General features: G+C 42.4%; 1 long non-coding RNA gene across 1 annotated transcript in view; it reads right to left on the bottom strand.

Moving 5' to 3' along the window:
* Positions 1-9,170: 9,170 nt before the first annotated feature.
* The window catches only part of LOC138582712 (uncharacterized), a 38,154-nt gene continuing 29,519 nt past the window's right edge, over positions 9,171-17,805 (bottom strand). Inside the window, exon 2 of the long non-coding RNA XR_011305063.1 lies at positions 9,171-9,467. This is a non-coding gene — a long non-coding RNA (uncharacterized lncRNA). The remainder of the gene's footprint in view (positions 9,468-17,805) is intronic.

The following is a 17,805-nucleotide window of genomic DNA, read 5'->3' as shown; positions in this document are numbered from 1 at the left end:
TCAACATTAGTTACCCGAAGTTAGCCACTGGTCACAACGAAGGTTTCTTAGATCCCAGCAGGCATTGTGTGTCAGCTCCCTGCTGGCCTGCAGTGAGGCGTGTGACTATAGTTCAGCCAATCCAAAGAGCTTTTGTTGTCTGGGCATTATGAGTTGGGATATATACAGAAGGGATTGCACCAAAGTTAGCAGGGGCGTTTTGCGTGTGCGTGCGTATTTTATTGATAATGCACAGGTGTCCAATTCCATTGATTTATCAAGACTTTATAAAATTGTTCTTTTTCATTCAGCTTTTTAGCTGGGGCATGTGTCTAGGAATAGGTGCATGGAACATGCGCTCGGAAGTTCAGCTTAAAGGTTCTCCTACAAGATTAGAACGTTATGTATGGTGTATGCTTCAAGCACCGACACATACACCACATTCAGCCAGAGTAATTATTAAAGGAGGCAAATTAAGATGCGCTCCGATCTTGAGGTTCTGTCACAAGAAATGTAAATGTTACGTATTGCGAACTTTTCAAGCACAACACATCATTTAGCCAGAGACATTCTTAAATTCTTAAAGGAGGAAACTTAAGTGGTGCGGCGTTGTGGCACGCTGGCGTTTATATCCATCCTGCCTTTCCCTGGCACAGCGGGCACCTTTTATGAACAATAACGAATGTTGCTGGGAACTCGAAACCTCTATAAGCCGAAGAAAGCGGGAAACCTCCATTTGATTTGCCCTGCAGCCCTCATGAGTAGAAAGCAGTGGCGCATGTCAACAATGGGAGCTACGCTCGCGCATACACGCACTGGGTAAAAGGCAGCAGTAGAACCCTTGACTTTCCCGCGGGATGACTGCCTGACATATTCTATCCGGATACTCGCACATTACGGAATGTGCCTTATGAATCGGCCGTGCCACAAGGGACACGTTTAGTGGCTGTTTAGGCATTGATTAAGTACTGTAGTATCTGGTAGGGGGAACGTGGGGAGGGGGGCAGCATTGGTGGAGGTGCCTTTAATAATAGAATAGGGCCTTCAAGGAAGTGTTTACAGTGCTTTATGACCGCCACGGTGTGCGTCGGGAAATACAAAATTAAAAAAAAGTGTATGGTTTTGGTATGGGCAGGCATGCTCTACAATGAACAGGGCATGCCTGCTGGCTCACTTAGCCCGACAGTGTGTCGCATAAGCACCAGGGACTGCAGGTTGTCGGGCGCGCATCACCTAAAAGAAAAGGGGCAGTCACTTTACCACCGCTCACAAGGGCAGTGTGTGGGACTGGAACCACAGTATTGAGCGCGCGCGTTTTAAATATAAGAGTTGGGAAAGCCCTTCTTCTGTTTCTCTGACGCAGATGAGGGCGCAGAGCTTGTGCTTACTTCTGAAAAGTAAGAAATAAGGTGGGGAAGCATGAAAAGTGGGATAACGGTCGGAAGGGCATAAACCCTGCTGGTGTGGCCTTCAAGGACGACAGGACGCTTGGGTTGCTTCTAACCGCCTTTATTTAAAGGACATAACGGGATGGGCATTAATTGTCCATATGCAGGGCAGGGGCAACTACTCACAGTTCAGTCATGGCTTCCCAGTTACTTCACTGGAGGCAGGGTGTGCACGTGGATGGCACGCTGTAAGCTTCCACGGCCCCCATGAGGCCTCCTGTGGCATTGGACTTATGCCCTGGAAGCTAGCTGCATGGGCTCCTCTGGGCCCTAGCTATGGTGGCTCCTTATCAGGAACAGTGCTGTCAACAGACCGCTAGTCTGGCGCTCCGCCAACTTCTGGCGGCAACGATCTCTCGCGGAGCGCGGGTCCGCGAGATCTCGTTATGCCGAGATCTTGCGAGACCGCACTCCCGCGACGTCCCCACACCCGGGCACACCTGATCTGGAGCAGAGTACCAAGTTGTGTTAGGCCCAAGGTTAAAGTAATAACAAGTATTTCATATATCTGCTACTACAGGTCCAGGATCTACCTCCCAGAAAAGGACTGCTCGCTGCAGGTTTGTCCGAGGAGTAAAGGAAAGTGGCACCCTCACAGGCCAATGAGGTTGTGGACAAAGTAAAATGTGTAGAAGACTGGGAGAACAAGGGAGAAAGGGGAAAAGTGTTTTCAATAAGGTTTTTCTGGTTATTTTCTATTGCCCATCATCGGCACCCTCTATCAATGGCTTCCTCAGTTTCTCCATTCCACCTGCACTCGTTATCGCTTCCTCCTTTAAAACTTTGAGCGCTCTTCCTTGCTCCCGGGTGCCTATAAATGCAATATGCAAAGAACAGTAAACGTGAAAACAATTGCCATTGTCAATGCTTGTTTGGTTATCTCCTGCTCAGCAAATACAGCCATTGGCCTGTCATTCAACTCTGGGCACAGTAATTGTATGTGTACACAGAACAAGGGCGGCCATGAGTAAAACCAACCTGCAGGCTTTCTCCATGTTAGGGAGGAAAGGAGGGCTGGCAGAACATGCTCTGGGCATCCAATAAGCAGGTAGCCAGTAACACTGGGCTCAGTGAGCCTATATTTCTCAGAAGAATGTCCTTTGTGTGTACCTGAGATATACATCTCTCTCCACGGCTGAGAGGGAAATATATCGACCAATCACCCCGCTTGCCCGTGGTCATTCTTCCATACATGAGGGGAAAAGCGTTTGCAATGCAATCTTGTTTTGCTCGTTTCACAACCAAGTAGGGAAAAACAAGCTGCAATAGCAGCACAATCACACAACACACTTGTGTAGATAAATAGCCGTGGCCGACTTAATAACCTCAGAAATACAATGTGAAGGTGGGCACCACAGTAGTTAGGTCCTTTAATATAGATAAAGTTCATTTAGGAAAATTGTGTAATATTTTAACCTGGAGCTGCCAGTCTATGATTGATCCTGTGGCATCCGGATCACACTAAACGAATTCCAAGAAAAAGTAAGGTAAAAATACCGTACTTAAGACTGGTGCTCTCAGTTGACCTTAAATAAGGTTGCTCAATCATATATAGCTCTTGCGTAAAATAATTCAAATGTCAGACAAAATATATTTCCAAATGGTACAAAGTTTTTCCAAGAGAAATGTTTAATTCACATTTCCTGGTTTTATATCTTTCTTGATTAGTTCAGATATTGCGAGGCAACTCAAAATCGATAGGTCAATTATTAACAATAGTACATATGCCAATGCATTTCGGTCTGAGACCATCTTCAGGGCTGTACTGAAGTGAGTGTAGAATCTGCACCGTGTTAACATCAATTATTCATCAGAATACACATAAATATAATAGATAATTCAAAATAAAGCAAGGCACATACCCCAAATAGATCCAAATGGATGTTGTACATGTAAGAGAAAAATAAATATGAAAAATATGTCAACATACATTATATCGCTAACCATTCATAGTTGTTTTTCCTCTTTGTATTTTGTGTCCTGTACCTGCTAATTGTGAGTTGTCCTCTCCTGTGAATGCGTTCGTAGAACGTCTCCAGTGTTCCTGTTAATTGCCAGAGGGGAATATATATTACTATTATTCTAGCTATATCCAATTGAGAAGCTATTTCAACCTGAAAAGTTAAATGGGCTCTTACCTGCACTCGTATGATTCGCGCGCGGGACCGATCGCGCTCCCTGTGAGAGCGAAAGTGAACTGCGCGCGGCCAAAAAATGCTTTTAAGGGTAGTCATGGGAACCTGGGCGGGGCGTCGAGCAGCAGCAAAGTTGCTGTCGCACGTACGCCTCGGGACCCACCGCCCTACGGGAGCGCAGGGGGGCGGGACTGTTGCCATGACCCCAAGGTGTGTGTATGCTCTGTGTTACTGATGATGGAATTAACTCGAGTGAAAGAGAGGTGTGGATAAAGCCTAGGCAATTAGTGGAAACTATACACGTGACTTCGTTCTATATCTGTGTATATGTTCTATGAATGTCAACAAATGTAGGTGTCAAAATAAGGATAGATACTGGTTGTGTGGAGTGGATCATGCGATCCATACCCATTCATACACTCCTAAATATTTTAAACTGTTGCATGATGTGCAATTAATACATGTAAGTGCAAAAACACCAGAAAACAACACCAAGTTCAATCACACGTTTTCAATGTGTCCCCAGTTGTATCTGGATCTAAGTCCATTGCGCTTCTTCATCCACGAAGAATTCAAAGACTTATTCTTGAACCAACCGTGAATCTGGCTTTTTTAGAGAAAACACATATAATTGATCTCTTCATTGATTCCCTTCGGTGTAAGGGAACTTAGTCTGTCTATCCAAAACGTTTCTCGTTGATCAATTCTTTTTTGTAGATCCTCGTATCTTTCTCTTCTTTGGACTCTTTCCAGGACTACAAATTTAATCTGTGCCAGATTGTGTTGTTTACTCTGCCAGTGTCTTGCTACTGCAGAGCTTGCAGTCTTGTTCCTGATACAAGATCTGTGTTCGTTCCACCTGATCTTTGCTGTGCGCTGTGTTTGTCCGACGTAGTATAAACCACAAGGGCATTTAATTCCATATATGATTCCTGCCGTGTCACATGTGGCATAGCATTTCAATTTGATTTTTTCTCCAGTATATGGATGATTTATGGTTTGTCCTTTCATGATATATCCACAGTTGCTGCAGTTGAGGCATGGAAATGTACCTATGCGGTCCGTGCTTCTCTTCTTTTGTGGGGGTCTCGTGTGGACTAATCTGTCTTTCAAATTAGAACTTCTCTGGTAGGCAAATGTGGGGGTTTCTTTAAATAGGTGTTCTACCCTTTTATCACATGTAACAGTGTTCCAATTTTTCTTTATGATTGACTTAATCCGATTGCTTTGGCGTGAATATTTCGATACAAACACCAGTGGGGGAGAGATATCCTGTTTGTTGATTTTGGGTTTGAGTAATTCTTCTCTATCTTGTGTAGCCGTGCGTATTTCTGCTGATGTAACTTCCTCTGTTGAATAACCGCGGGCTAGAAATTTCTTGCCCATTTCTCTCACAGCTCTTTCGTATTCACTTTGGTTACTCACAATCCTTTTCACTCGAAGCAACTGACTGTAAGGTAAATTCTTGATCAGACTGGGTTGATGAAAACTGAGTCTATGTAGCAGACTGTTCCTATCTGTGCTTTTCCGATAGATAGTGGTTTGATATCCAGTTTCTGTGACATTAATCTCAACGTCCAGAAAATGAATAGATTTACGTGAATATTCGTATGTGAACTGTATACGTGGGTCTATGTTGTTGATGTATCCAAAAAATTCTAGTAGGTGTGATTCTGTGCTCTTCCAGATGCCGAAAATATCATCTATGTACCGGATCCAGGTGATAAGTTCTTGATTCCATACGTTGTTTGTCAGAACATGTTCTGTTTCGAATTTGTGCATGAAGGAGTTTGCATATGAAGGGGCCATGGTTGCCCCCATGGCCGTGCCTGCAACCTGTAAGTAAAATTTATCTTTAAATTGGAAGTATGAATTGTTACTAATGAATTCCAACAATCCCATAATGAACTCTTTTTGTGCAGGTATTTCTCCTTCCCTCAGGAGCATCCACTCCACCGCTTCTCTGCCCAAGTCATGGGGAATCGATGTATATAAGCTTTTTACGTCTACTGTGAAGCAAATGTTGTCGTTGTTGAATGGAACACTTCTTAGGTGTTGTAGGAAATGAGTAGAATCTTTGATGTAGGTACTTGTCTTTTGAATCAAAGGTTGCAAGAAATAGTCAATGTATTTTCCGAGTGGTTCGAGGATGCTGTTGATTCCGGCTACTATAGGTCTTCCCGGAGGTTTCTGTGTATCTTTATGTATCTTCGGAAGAGTATAGAAATGAGGAACTTTTGGATATGTATTCGTCAGAAATTTCTTTGTATTATGATTTATCCATTCCAATTCTTCTGCTCTTTCCAAAAGTTTGTCCAGGTTACCCCGAATCTCCTCTGTAGGATCTGCGTCTAGTGATGCATAGGTGTTGATGTCCCCAAGCTGTCTAAAGCATTCTTCTTCATAATCGCTTGTATTGAGTAGAACTAAGCCTCCTCCTTTATCTGCAGATCGTATTGTTATCCTGTCATCTCCATACAAGTTCTTAATGAGTTCCAACTCATGAGGTTTCATGTTCTGATTTCTCGGATGCCTGAATTTGATCTTTTCAAGGTCTCTTGTGACCTGTTTCTGGAAGATATCCACCGAGGGGACTGTTATTGGTGGGATGAAATTGCTCTTTCCTCTGAATTCTTTGAAGTCTGAATCTTCTGTATTTCTAGGATTCTCTTCCTCTAGTTCACTGAAAAAAACTTTCAATTTCATTTTACGAACCAGTTTGTATAGTTCAATCTTAGAATCAAATAGGGTGCTGTCGTATGTAGGAACAAAACTGAGTCCCTTTTGTAATGTTTTAATTTCAGACAGGGTTAGATTTCTAGAGGACAAATTAATCACTATGTTCTCTTCTGTTGTTGTCTCGTATTCGGTTTTGTCTTTTGCCTTCCTTTTCCCCCTTCTTGTTCTCTTCTTCCTAATCCTAAAAAAGGCTCTCTTTCTCTGTTCGGTGTTTCAGTTGGGTCTGCTGTACTTGATGCTCCTGGTGTAGCTTCTTCTTCTTGATTCTGTATTTCTCTCTCAGTGTCCGTTCCAGAACTAGAAGTCTCGCTTGTGAAGTTTTGTTTTGGTTTCCTTATTGGAGGGCCATATTTTTCCATCCATGTATAAACTTCATCTTTGAGATAATCGTAAGTATCCCGTTTGAATTTTCGGATTTTTTTGGTTTCTAATTCCGTCTTGTACCCAGATAATTTCTTGTTGATGTCTTCCAAGATGGAATCTACTTCTTCTCTATTTAATGTTGCCACTAAAGACTTCTCAATTTCTAAGATCTCCTCTCCCAGATCTTTAAGGTCTTTGGCCAGTTCTTGTATGGTTAATAAAATCAAATCCAACGAACATTTATTCAGTATAGCCTCCCACTTCTTTACGAAAGCTTTACTTTCTTTGCATAAGGTGGGCCTCAATTGTAGACGTAGACCTCTTGGTATTCTTTGACTTTTATGATATCTCCCCAGTGTTATCGCATGTAGTTTACGATTGATCTCTTTTCTTATTAGATATTCTAGCTGTTTAATTTGACTGGTTGGATCCTGTTTCTTATTGCTTGTGCCACTAAATCCACTGTCGGTGATGAGACCTAAGATTTCGTTCGCCTCTTCGGCTGTGAAGCCTAGCGTGTCCGCTCTATTTGTCGTTAAGCCTTCAATGTCCGCAAATGACATTATTCTTGATGATTATGGTACTGTAGAGGATTTCTAAAATAAATTCTTTAAAGAGATGTGTGCCTCCACCTTGGATATGCCTAGGCCAAGTTACAGAAATACAATGTGAAGGTGGGCACCACAGTAGTTAGGTCCTTTAATATAGATAAAGTTCATTTAGGAAAATTGTGTAATATTTTAACCTGGAGCTGCCAGTCTATGATTGATCCTGTGGCATCCGGATCACACTAAACGAATTCCAAGAAAAAGTAAGGTAAAAATACCGTACTTAAGACTGGTGCTCTCAGTTGACCTTAAATAAGGTTGCTCAATCATATATAGCTCTTGCGTAAAATAATTCAAATGTCAGACAAAATATATTTCCAAATGGTACAAAGTTTTTCCAAGAGAAATGTTTAATTCACATTTCCTGGTTTTATATCTTTCTTGATTAGTTCAGATATTGCGAGGAAATATATTTTGTCTGACATTTGAATTATTTTACGCAAGAGCTATATATGATTGAGCAACCTTATTTAAGGTCAACTGAGAGCACCAGTCTTAAGTACGGTATTTTTACCTTACTTTTTCTTGGAATTCGACTTAATAACCTCGCAACATTTCTTGCAAAGTGACATGCTCGTAACACAAAGTGCATGCCATGAACGTTATTCTACTGGGAAACGTGTTCACAGAGATCTGATTTCTGCTGAGCCGAATATTGAAACAAAAAACCGATCACCGCAAACACATTTTAGCAGTTTGCACAATTCAGATAGTAGAGGGGAAACAAACATGTTGGGCAAACCTCAATCCAGAAAATTGATTGTGCTGAAATTCCCCAGAGCGCAACATTGTCTAGTTTGTGACAAGAACAGCAGTATCAAACAGCCACAGCACGAATCGCATCCAGTGGTAGGCAATGCACAATGCCTCGGGGAACGTTCGAAATTGGTGATAGGGTGTCCCAACAATTTATGACACGGCGAGTTCATTATGGGAGAGTCAAACTCGTGGATAAGGTGCTCGAATGCCATAAAATGATCCTCCAGGAGACTAGCAATCACGCCAGCATGCAGAGGTGTTGCTAGGGGGAGCTGAAGGGGCTATAGCCCTGGATCATTTGGTTGTACCCCCAGACAGAACTCAGGAGCTACAACCAAAAGACCAGCTAGCCCCGAGTCTCGACAATCCCGACATTAGTGTAGCCCCGGATCTTTTCCAGACCTAGCAACACCCCTGCCCACGTGTCCCATGCCGCTCTGGAGAGGTTTACCCAGGCCTTTTCTTTAGCTGCATTCTCTGGACTAGCATATTTACCTTTCCCATCATCAATCCAGAACTGCAAGTTCCACAATGCAAAGCAGAGGCAAAGACCGTGTAAAGCATCTCAGAATGAAATGAGGTATGTTGGCTTGCATGTCTTTTGTACGACATTATTAGAATATGTTGTGGTCGACACTGAAAATGCTTAAACTTTGATTTTGGACCACCTGGGTGTGTGAGATGTGCCTTTTCCATTGAGATTTTGGGTAAAGATGTGGAACAAGGTATCCAGAGTCTTCGATGTACACAGGGAATGGTCCCATTTTGGAAGCTCTGCTGCCATTTTACATCCATGCAGAAATGGGATAAACCTTAATGATAACTTTCCAATTCTACTCACAAGGACATGCTGCACTGGGCTGTCCCGGAATAGTCCATCTGATGTATTATCATAGGAAGCCAATACTGAAGTTACAAAGCTGTGGGACCCCGGGACAAAGATGCACCCAGGCATAGTGACTACGCTGCCTGCAAGCGCCTTTTGCAACCCAAGAAGAATGAAATGTGAAAGGATTGCAAATGGAAGTGCAAACTTGCACTGTTCCAGCGGTCATCTGCCCCTTACCTGCAAGAGCTACTGATAGTGTGCCGGTCATCAGGGCAAGGAGCTGCAATTGAGAAGCAAGACTCGAGATGCATTTGATCTGAGGGGTTAGCATACTTTATTGATGAAGAAAACAGTACACTTGGTCATTTAGAGAATTACTTCATCTTTAACATGTGTCCATTATCAGGACTGGTTCGGGCCGATTAAAGTCATGCTTTGTGTCTTTGGTCAATGTCTCAGGGGATCCGGCTTTGGTTGGACAATCTGCAGTTTTCAGAGGAAAGGATAGATGGGGCGGTATCCAAAGTGGTGGTCTCAGGGGTGCCCTTGGTTCATAACGGCGAGGACAGGATTCTGGTTTTCTGGGCTGGTGTTGAAGATGGTCTTCCTGAGGTTCAAGAGAGAAAAGCAAAGGATCAGCTGCCATTTACATAGACCTGGAAGCTCCAAAATCCAGGTTAATTCCCTCCACCAGCTCGACTCTAGGAGTCAAGGCCCTTTTGAAAGATAAAAGGTCTAGAAGCAGAGGCATGCTTATCATATATGACCTAAGGTTAAGGCAGCAAGATAGAAGTTGGTGCCTTAAAAGGTTGGCCTGGCAGTCCCAAACTCTTCATTCTGGGCCTGAAAGAAAAGATAGCCCTTATGTGGTCCCATCATTACCATGCATCTAAAGGAGGGTATTAGAACTTCTACTGAAATATAGTCCTTGTGGGTAGTGGTTACCTCGGATGTAGGACCACAGTGGTTATATATTGCAAAGTAATCATTTGTAGCACAGATTTCTGTAGCATCCTGGTTTACATGCTTCACTTATGTTGTGTTCCACTTACTTCCACCCACTCCTACAGTGAATGGCACATAGAACATGGAATACAGAATGTGGAACATATGGAGGAAAGATGCAGATTTGGAATGCTTAACCATCAGTTAATATTGTGCTGTTTACTGAGCCAGTGGGCCTTAACATTATTCTTAATAAACCTTAATAATGAATATACACTGTGTCCGGAGATTCTTCAGTGGCAACGAGGATGGGATTGTGAAGAACAGCAGCCCGCCAAGTAGCTGTTTGTTTAGAAAAATCTCCTATCTGCGTGGACCATGCATCCGATGTAACTACTGACCAGAGACCAGCAAGAAGAAGCAGTATCAAGAGGAACAATAGAAGTGGTTCACATCTCCCGACAAGCATACTGCGTCCGGATAGCAAGGCATGCGCTTACAAAGACAAAGCTGTCATTTTACTGAGTGATCTGCGCAACAGCAAAAATTTTGCATGCAAAGTAAACGGTGCGTAGAGAAACCCAGCGGTTGTATAAATACACTTTACTTTTAAAATCTGCAAGGAACTGGCCAATCCTGCTGCAGTCTCTACCTCTCCTGTCCCTTCCCAGGTCCTCTGCACGGCACCGGCTTCTCACTTCATTTCAAAAACTCAGGACATCCTGTCCTCACTCTCCTCCTATCACCTCCCACCCTCTATTATGTGCTCTTCCTCTGGCCCATCTTTAGTCAATCCCCCCTCCTTCTCTGCCTTTCCCCTTTTCTCTGCAGACAAGGTTTCTAGACAAGTCAGATCTATGAAAGTCTCATCAAAACAGGTTCACCCCTGTTCCTCCAAAACTATCAAGGACCACATCAACACCTTGGCTCCTGCCCAGGCTGATTTCTGCAATCACTCCTTCACCACTGGAGTCTTCCCATACCCCCGGAAGCACTCCCTTGTGCACCCTCTTCTTAAGAAACCCTCTGCCGACCCCTCCAGCCTGGCTAACTACCGCCCAATCTCCATCACTCCCTTCCTGGGCAAGCTCCTCGAGAAACTGGCCATCTGCCAGCTAAATCTTCACACCAAATCTGTTGGTTGTCTTCATGACCATCAGTCTGGCTTCAGAGCTGCCAGAAGCATGGAAACTGCTCTCCTGAACATCCGTGAAGACCTGCTCTCCAACCTTGACTCCCAACACCCAGTGCTTTTTCATCCTGCTCGATCTCTGTTCTGCCTTTGACACTGTCAACCATGCCATCCTGCTCAACCGTCTCCGTGATAACCTGGGTGTCACCGGTCAGGCTCTGGCGTGGCTGACTTCTTTCCGACGGACCCTCCCAGGTCCAAATTGGGTCCTTTCTCTCCGATATCTTTTTCTCTACCCGTGGTGTCCCCCAGGGATCTAACCTCTTTCCCTGGCTGTTCAACCAGTACCTGGCACTCCTTACCCACCGCATTGCTGCTCTATGCCCCAACTTTCAGTGCTATGCGGATGATACCCAGCTAATTTTCAGGCTGCCCTCGGCCTCCTCCTCTCCTTCCCTCATCTCTGTCTGTCTGTCTGCTATCCAATAGTGGTGTGCCACCAATTACCTTTGCCTTAATGCTAGTAAGACTGAGATTCTACTCATCGGCAAACCCACTCCCTCCTTCCCTGCAGCTCTCTGGCCGGCCTCTCTTGGCCCTCTTCCTGCTCCCACCTGCAAGGCTAAAAAGCTTGGGGTCATCTTCGACTCCACACTCTCCTTCTCACCTCACATCTCTGACATCGCTAAGAAGTCACACTACCAGCTGCACCTCCTCAGAGGTATTCTTCCTTTCCTCTCCTTCCCCCAGAATCTCACCATCTCCAGAGCGCTGGTTCTCCCTAGGCTAGACTATTGTAACAGCCTCCATCTAAATCTGCCTGCCTCTACTCTCCGCCCTCTGCAACTTATCCAGAACAGGACTGCAAGACTTATCCTTGGCCTCAGGCACAGGGATCGTATCTCTCTAGGACTGAAATCTCTGCACTGGCTCTCAGTGGCTGCGAGGATTAAGTTCAAAACCCTCTGCTAGTCCACAAAGCCTTCTGGGGCCTGGGGCCGAAATAGCTTCAACTCTCTCTTCCCAAATATCTTCCTTCTCGAGCTCCTCGCTCATCCGCCTCCAACTCCCTCAGGGTCAGTCGCTTTTCTAAGCAACAAGTTGGTGGTAGATCTCTCTCTTCGGCAGGGGCCTCCCCCTGGAACAGCCTTCCTGCCTCCTTGAAACTTGAGGAGAACCCTCTCCTTTTCCGGAAGCACCTCAAAACCTTTCTCTTTGCTTATGCTTTCTCTCCCTCTCTCCCCTGCTGAATTGCTGGTTGAAACTGCACTGGTTCCCTGGCCACCCTTCCTGATCTCGGGCCCAGGCCCCGCCAGTTGCACACTTGCACTGCCTCCCCGGCAACCCCTGCACCTGGGGGCTGTTTTCTGTCTCCCTACAGTCCCCCTATCAGCACTTATGTCTGCACTTACCTTTATGCACTTGCCTTGCACTTGCCACCAGCTGGCCATTTTTATTTATCTTATTTATTCTACTATCCCATGTATTGCACTTTCCCCTCTTCCTTCCCCCTCGCACTTTTCCCTTTCCCCCTTCCCATGCACTTGCGTGATCTGAATGACACCTGGACTAGTAAGATCATTGTCCGTCGTCCCTTTTTTGTTCCCCCCCTTGCCTCGTCGCGCCTTGAAACACTTGTGTATAGGCGCGTTATAAATGCCATATCTTATCATATCATACACAATTTTATAATCAAACAAAAGACTAAATGCTGCTGTGTTGTTAAAACTATAAAGAGACTCAGTCAATTCGATGGCACCAGTGCACAAGCTCTACTAGCAGCCTTGTGAAGATCGTCACTCACCGGAGCGAGGCCACGCATCTTTTGATTGAGATACACCAAGTATTCAAGTGTCAGTGCCACGTACGTAAGAGGAAAGAACCCTCTAACATCAAAAATACATGCTGCCATTTTAGTTACCATAGCAATCTTATGCTTTCACTATTGGACAGTACATAAATAAAGAAGCCACGCCAACCGTGTTCTCAATTACATTATATCCTGTAGAACCATGCACGCAGGATAATTGTAATTTCAGACAATTACAAAATAAACACAACGTGCACGGAAGGAGTGACTCAGAAAAAAATAAATAAAAGAAAAAGGCACTGGATGAGAGATACTCAGCCAAAATATCACATATATACAATAAAACTGCACGCATTGTAAACTACAATTAAACAAAACACAGCAGCAAGCACAACAATGACAACCAAATAAGGAAAGGTGGTAACAAATTAAACGGCAGCACTAAGTAACAATAAGCAGTCTAACAAGGACAATCATCTGCAAATACAATCCACCTAACCATATTATCAATTATACTGTCATCAGTGTATACCACAGCAAAGTTATAATTAATATTGCAAATTCCCAACTTTCTGAACAGGTGGAACAACCACTCCATTGTATCAACATAAAATATAATCCAATCATCAGAAATGCAGAGCATACCACCACCAAATTATTTTTGGGACACAAAGGGAGGGCTGATGGGCCATGGAAGAGATGGAAAAAAAGTTTTGATAATTATGTTTTTGCAGCCCATGGTATACATTTTTCAAATAAAAGGAAAAAGTGTTTACTCATACACTGTTTGAGAAACAACGGGCAAGAACAATTTGAGAATCGTCCACCTCTATCTGATGAAGAGGCATTTGGATTGACAGAATATGAGATGTGTTAGAATGTTAGACTTGAATTATGAAAAATCTGTGAATATTGTTCTTGAAAGATATCATTTTGGGAATCGCAAACAAGTAGTTGGGGAGATAGTTGAACAATTTATTACAGCATTGCGTGGATTGGCGACTTCATGTGAGTTTGGTAACAATTCGATAAATGTCTGCGCAATCAATTTATGCTGGAGTGCAATGATAGTAAAGTGAGCAAGGCGCTATGGTCCAAAAGAAATCCATCTTTAGGTGAAGTGCTTAGAGTTGCAAAAGAGGTAAAAGACACCAATACATGTGTGAAAGAACTAGAGAAGAGAGTGGAAACGGAAAACAAGGCAGAAGTATCCAAATTGCCGGCAATTTTGGCTATACAGGAAAAGAACATAACCAAATGGAGACAAGTTATAAAAAAGGATCTTGTGTATGAGAAAAAAGAAGAGCCAAGTTCAAGGAGTGAAGAGATACCAGGGACAACAGGAGATATTATAGGTCTGGTAGCATACATTATTTGGCCATCAAAGAAATTTGCAGAAGATGTAATAGAAAAGGCCATCTGACAAATTGTTGTAAGACAAAAATAGAAAATATAGAATGCATTGATGAACTGTGTGAGGAAGTTGAGGAAGGTACCTCTCTAATTGAAGACTCAGAAATTAAAAGTGGTAGATGAAGATGCGGAAAAACCCATGGCAGATATACAGATTGATGGCTCAATACTCAAGATGGTCATCGATTCCGGTGCCAAATACACTTTAGTGCCTATGATAATAGGAGAAACACTTGAAATTGTGCACCAACTTGAAGGAGATTGATGTAAACCCCGTTGCTTATGGGGGTAAACTGATTGAGTTAGAAGGGTGGTTTTGGTCAACCATGAAGTTCCAGGGCAGAACAGCGAAAGGGAAAGTTTGTTTTCAAGAAAGGAATGCATCCATTGTTAAGCTGGTCTCACCAGAAGAGATTAAAGATAAAACTGGATCCCAATGCTGAGGAGATGATATATGCAGTGGATCAAGTAAGGCAATCTGAGCCTTTTGAACATCATCCTGTGTTCCGGGATACACTAGGAAGTTTAAATAACTTTAAGCATGAAATTCGTATGGAAAGTGGTGCTGTTCCTGTAGTACAGAATGTTAGACCAGTTCCTTTGGCAATCAAGAGTGCTGTGAAAGAAGAACTTGAAAAAATGGAAGCACAAGAGGTTATTGAAAGAGTAGAATCTTCTGAATGTGTGTCACCATTGGTTATAGTACACAAACCCAATGGAAAACTTAGGTTATGTATTGACCTTAGGTCTGTAAATAAATGTGTAATCCCAGACAGACATACCCTGCCGAATATAACGGAAATGTTAGGAACTGTTAAAGATGCCAAGGTAATGAGTACTTTCGATCTCAAATCAGTGTATCATCAGATTATGTTGCATCCCAGATTCAAGAATCTTACAGCATTTATTACCACTGAGGGTTTGTTCCAGCGTAGAAGGATGCCTTTTGGATTAGTATCTGCAGCAGCTGTATTTCAGCATGTGATGTATCATCTATTCCATCATATGCAAGGTGTACTTTGTTTTCAAGATGATGTTTTAGTTTATGGGAAGGATCAGAAAGAACATAATCGAATGTGCAGAGTTTTAGGTGTTTTTCAGGAAGCTGGTCTCACTCTTAGTAAGGAGAAATGTAAATTCAATAGATCTATTATACAATATCTAGGACATGACATTTCTGACAAGGGCATCAAACCCAAAGAGGATTTGGTAAACACCATTCTAAATGTTCCCAGTCCTGATAACTAAAATAAGGTTATTTCGTTTTTGGGTATCGCAGAATATAACGCCAAGTTTATTCTGGACCTGGCGAGTATGTTTTCACATGAGGAAGTTGGCAAAAAAAGAATGTGAAATTTTTCTGGGATGATCAGTGTGAATGTGAGTTTAATGAGAAAGAGATCTCAACTGTGCACCTGGTTTAAGGACTTTTAATCCCAATAAAAGGAGCGTCCTCACCACTGATGCCAGTAATCTAGTTTGGGAGCTGTGTTATCCCATATGGAAGGTGGAATTGAATACCCTATTGCATTTGCTTCAAGAGTTTTCAGGGAGGCAGAGTACAATTATTCAACCTTTGAGAAGGAGTTATTAGCAGTAAAATGGTCTATTGAAACATTTTGTTCATTTCTTTGGGGAACAAAGTTTATTGTAAGATCAGATCACAAGCCACTCAGCAAAATTGTGACTACGAAAGGTTTGGATAAAGTATCGGCAAGAATCAGAAAATGGGTGGCAAATTTGCAAGAATATAATTGGGATATCGAGTTTGTTCCTGGTGTCAAAAATAAATGTGCTGACTGTTTATCGAGATTAATAAACTTTGTGGATAATGATGAGGATGATAATGATTAGCAAATATTAAATATAAATCAGAAACTGGTGTCTGAAGATGAGTGGGCAAAAGCCATGGAGTTGGATGAAGTTCTCATTAAAATAAAAAAGTGTATTGAAGATGGAGTGAAAGGTAATGAAACCAGGAAGGGTGAACTATATGAGGCTGTTAGACATGTGTATGTTGAACTGTATTTGAATAACAGTTTGGTTTTGGAGCGTGACAAATTGTATCCACCTAACGGAGTAAGATACAAAATTTTAGAAACAGCACATAAGGGACATCAGGGCATGACAAAAACTAAACAACTTGTCAGGCAAGATTATTGGTGACCTGGCATGGATTTGGAAATAGAAATATTGATTAGAGAATGTTGTAGCTGTGATGATTCTGCCAAAGGATATGTTGCACAGCAAGAACCAATGACAGTTATGTCTATACCGACCATACCATGGGAAAGAGTAGGTTTAGACATTGTGGGACCAGTAATAAGTAATGGCATGTTGAAGTAGTGTATGGTACTAATTGACATGCTGTCCAGATGGGTGGAAGTCAAATGGGTACAGAACATTTGTTCCAAAGATATTATTTTGTTTCTGGATACCATTTTAAAAGGGAATGTTATCCCAGCACTATATAACTTGTATCGCAGGAAATTATGAATTTAAGGGAAAATGGGGTGGAGCACAAACCCAATCCTATATATCATCCCCAAACTAATGGAATTGTGGAAAGATTCACTAAAGTGATAAAAAACAATATGAGGGGTGCTTTGGAGAGGCAAGGTGACTGGAAAAAGGCTGTTGAAGATACCATTGTGGCACACAGATCTACCCCGCATACCACCACTGGTGTTTCTTCTTTTGAGATGTTGAGAGGCAGAAAACCCAACACAAGAGTTTGTCCGTCTTGATTGTGTAGAGCATGCAGAAAAGATATTGATTTTAAGGTGATTGAGAAGAAGATTACGCATAGACAATTGACCAACAAAAGGTGTTTTGACATTAGAAAAGCAGTGAAGGAATATGATGAAAAGGTAGGCAATTGGGTAAAGATTAAACTTCATTTAACAGCTGTCAGTGGTTATGCAAGATTTGTCATCAGCTACACAAGTTGTAGAGAGGTTTCATGGAGCTGTGAAAGTGTCAGATGGAAGAGTGTGGAATGTGAATAGAGTGTAAATGTTCAAAAGACAACTCCAAAATTTCCAATGTGGATAAGGGCAATAAGGAAAGTGCAAGAGATCACAAGATTGGGTCATGTGAGAGAGAGACAGACAGGGCAGATAATTGCAACAAGCAAATTATATGCACCAAACGTGTTTGTAAGAGGCTTTCATATTTAAAGGATTATGTTAATTGAGTTTCCATAGGAAAAATGTGGTTAGGGCTGTAATCCTCAGTTTAGTGTTTGAGCAATGGTTTTATATGTTTTACCATTTTGTATTTATTGTTTGTAAGTTTCACCACATTGTTATTTATTTATTATAGTCCTCATTGTGGTGTTTCAACAAATATGTTAATATGTGTTATTGCATTGAATTTCTTTAATCATATGTGCACAACAGATAGTTGTGCTTTAACATAGTTAGATATTTTGTTGTATAAAGAAGGGAGGTGTGTAGCATCCTGGTTTACATGCTTCACTTATGTTGTGTTTTGCTTACTTCCATCCACTCCTACAGTGGATGGATTATAGAACATGGAATACAGAATGTGGAACTTATGGAGGAAAGATGCAGGTTTGGAATGCTTAACCATCAGTTAATGTTGTGCTGTTTACCGAGCCGGTGGGCCTCAACATTATTCTTA

Source organism: Ambystoma mexicanum, chromosome 3q, assembly GCF_040938575.1.
Source record: "Ambystoma mexicanum isolate Mex_15411 chromosome 3q, UKY_AmexF1_1, whole genome shotgun sequence".
Taxonomy (NCBI): domain Eukaryota; kingdom Metazoa; phylum Chordata; class Amphibia; order Caudata; family Ambystomatidae; genus Ambystoma; species Ambystoma mexicanum.
This window is presented reverse-complemented; position numbering and strand designations above follow the sequence as displayed.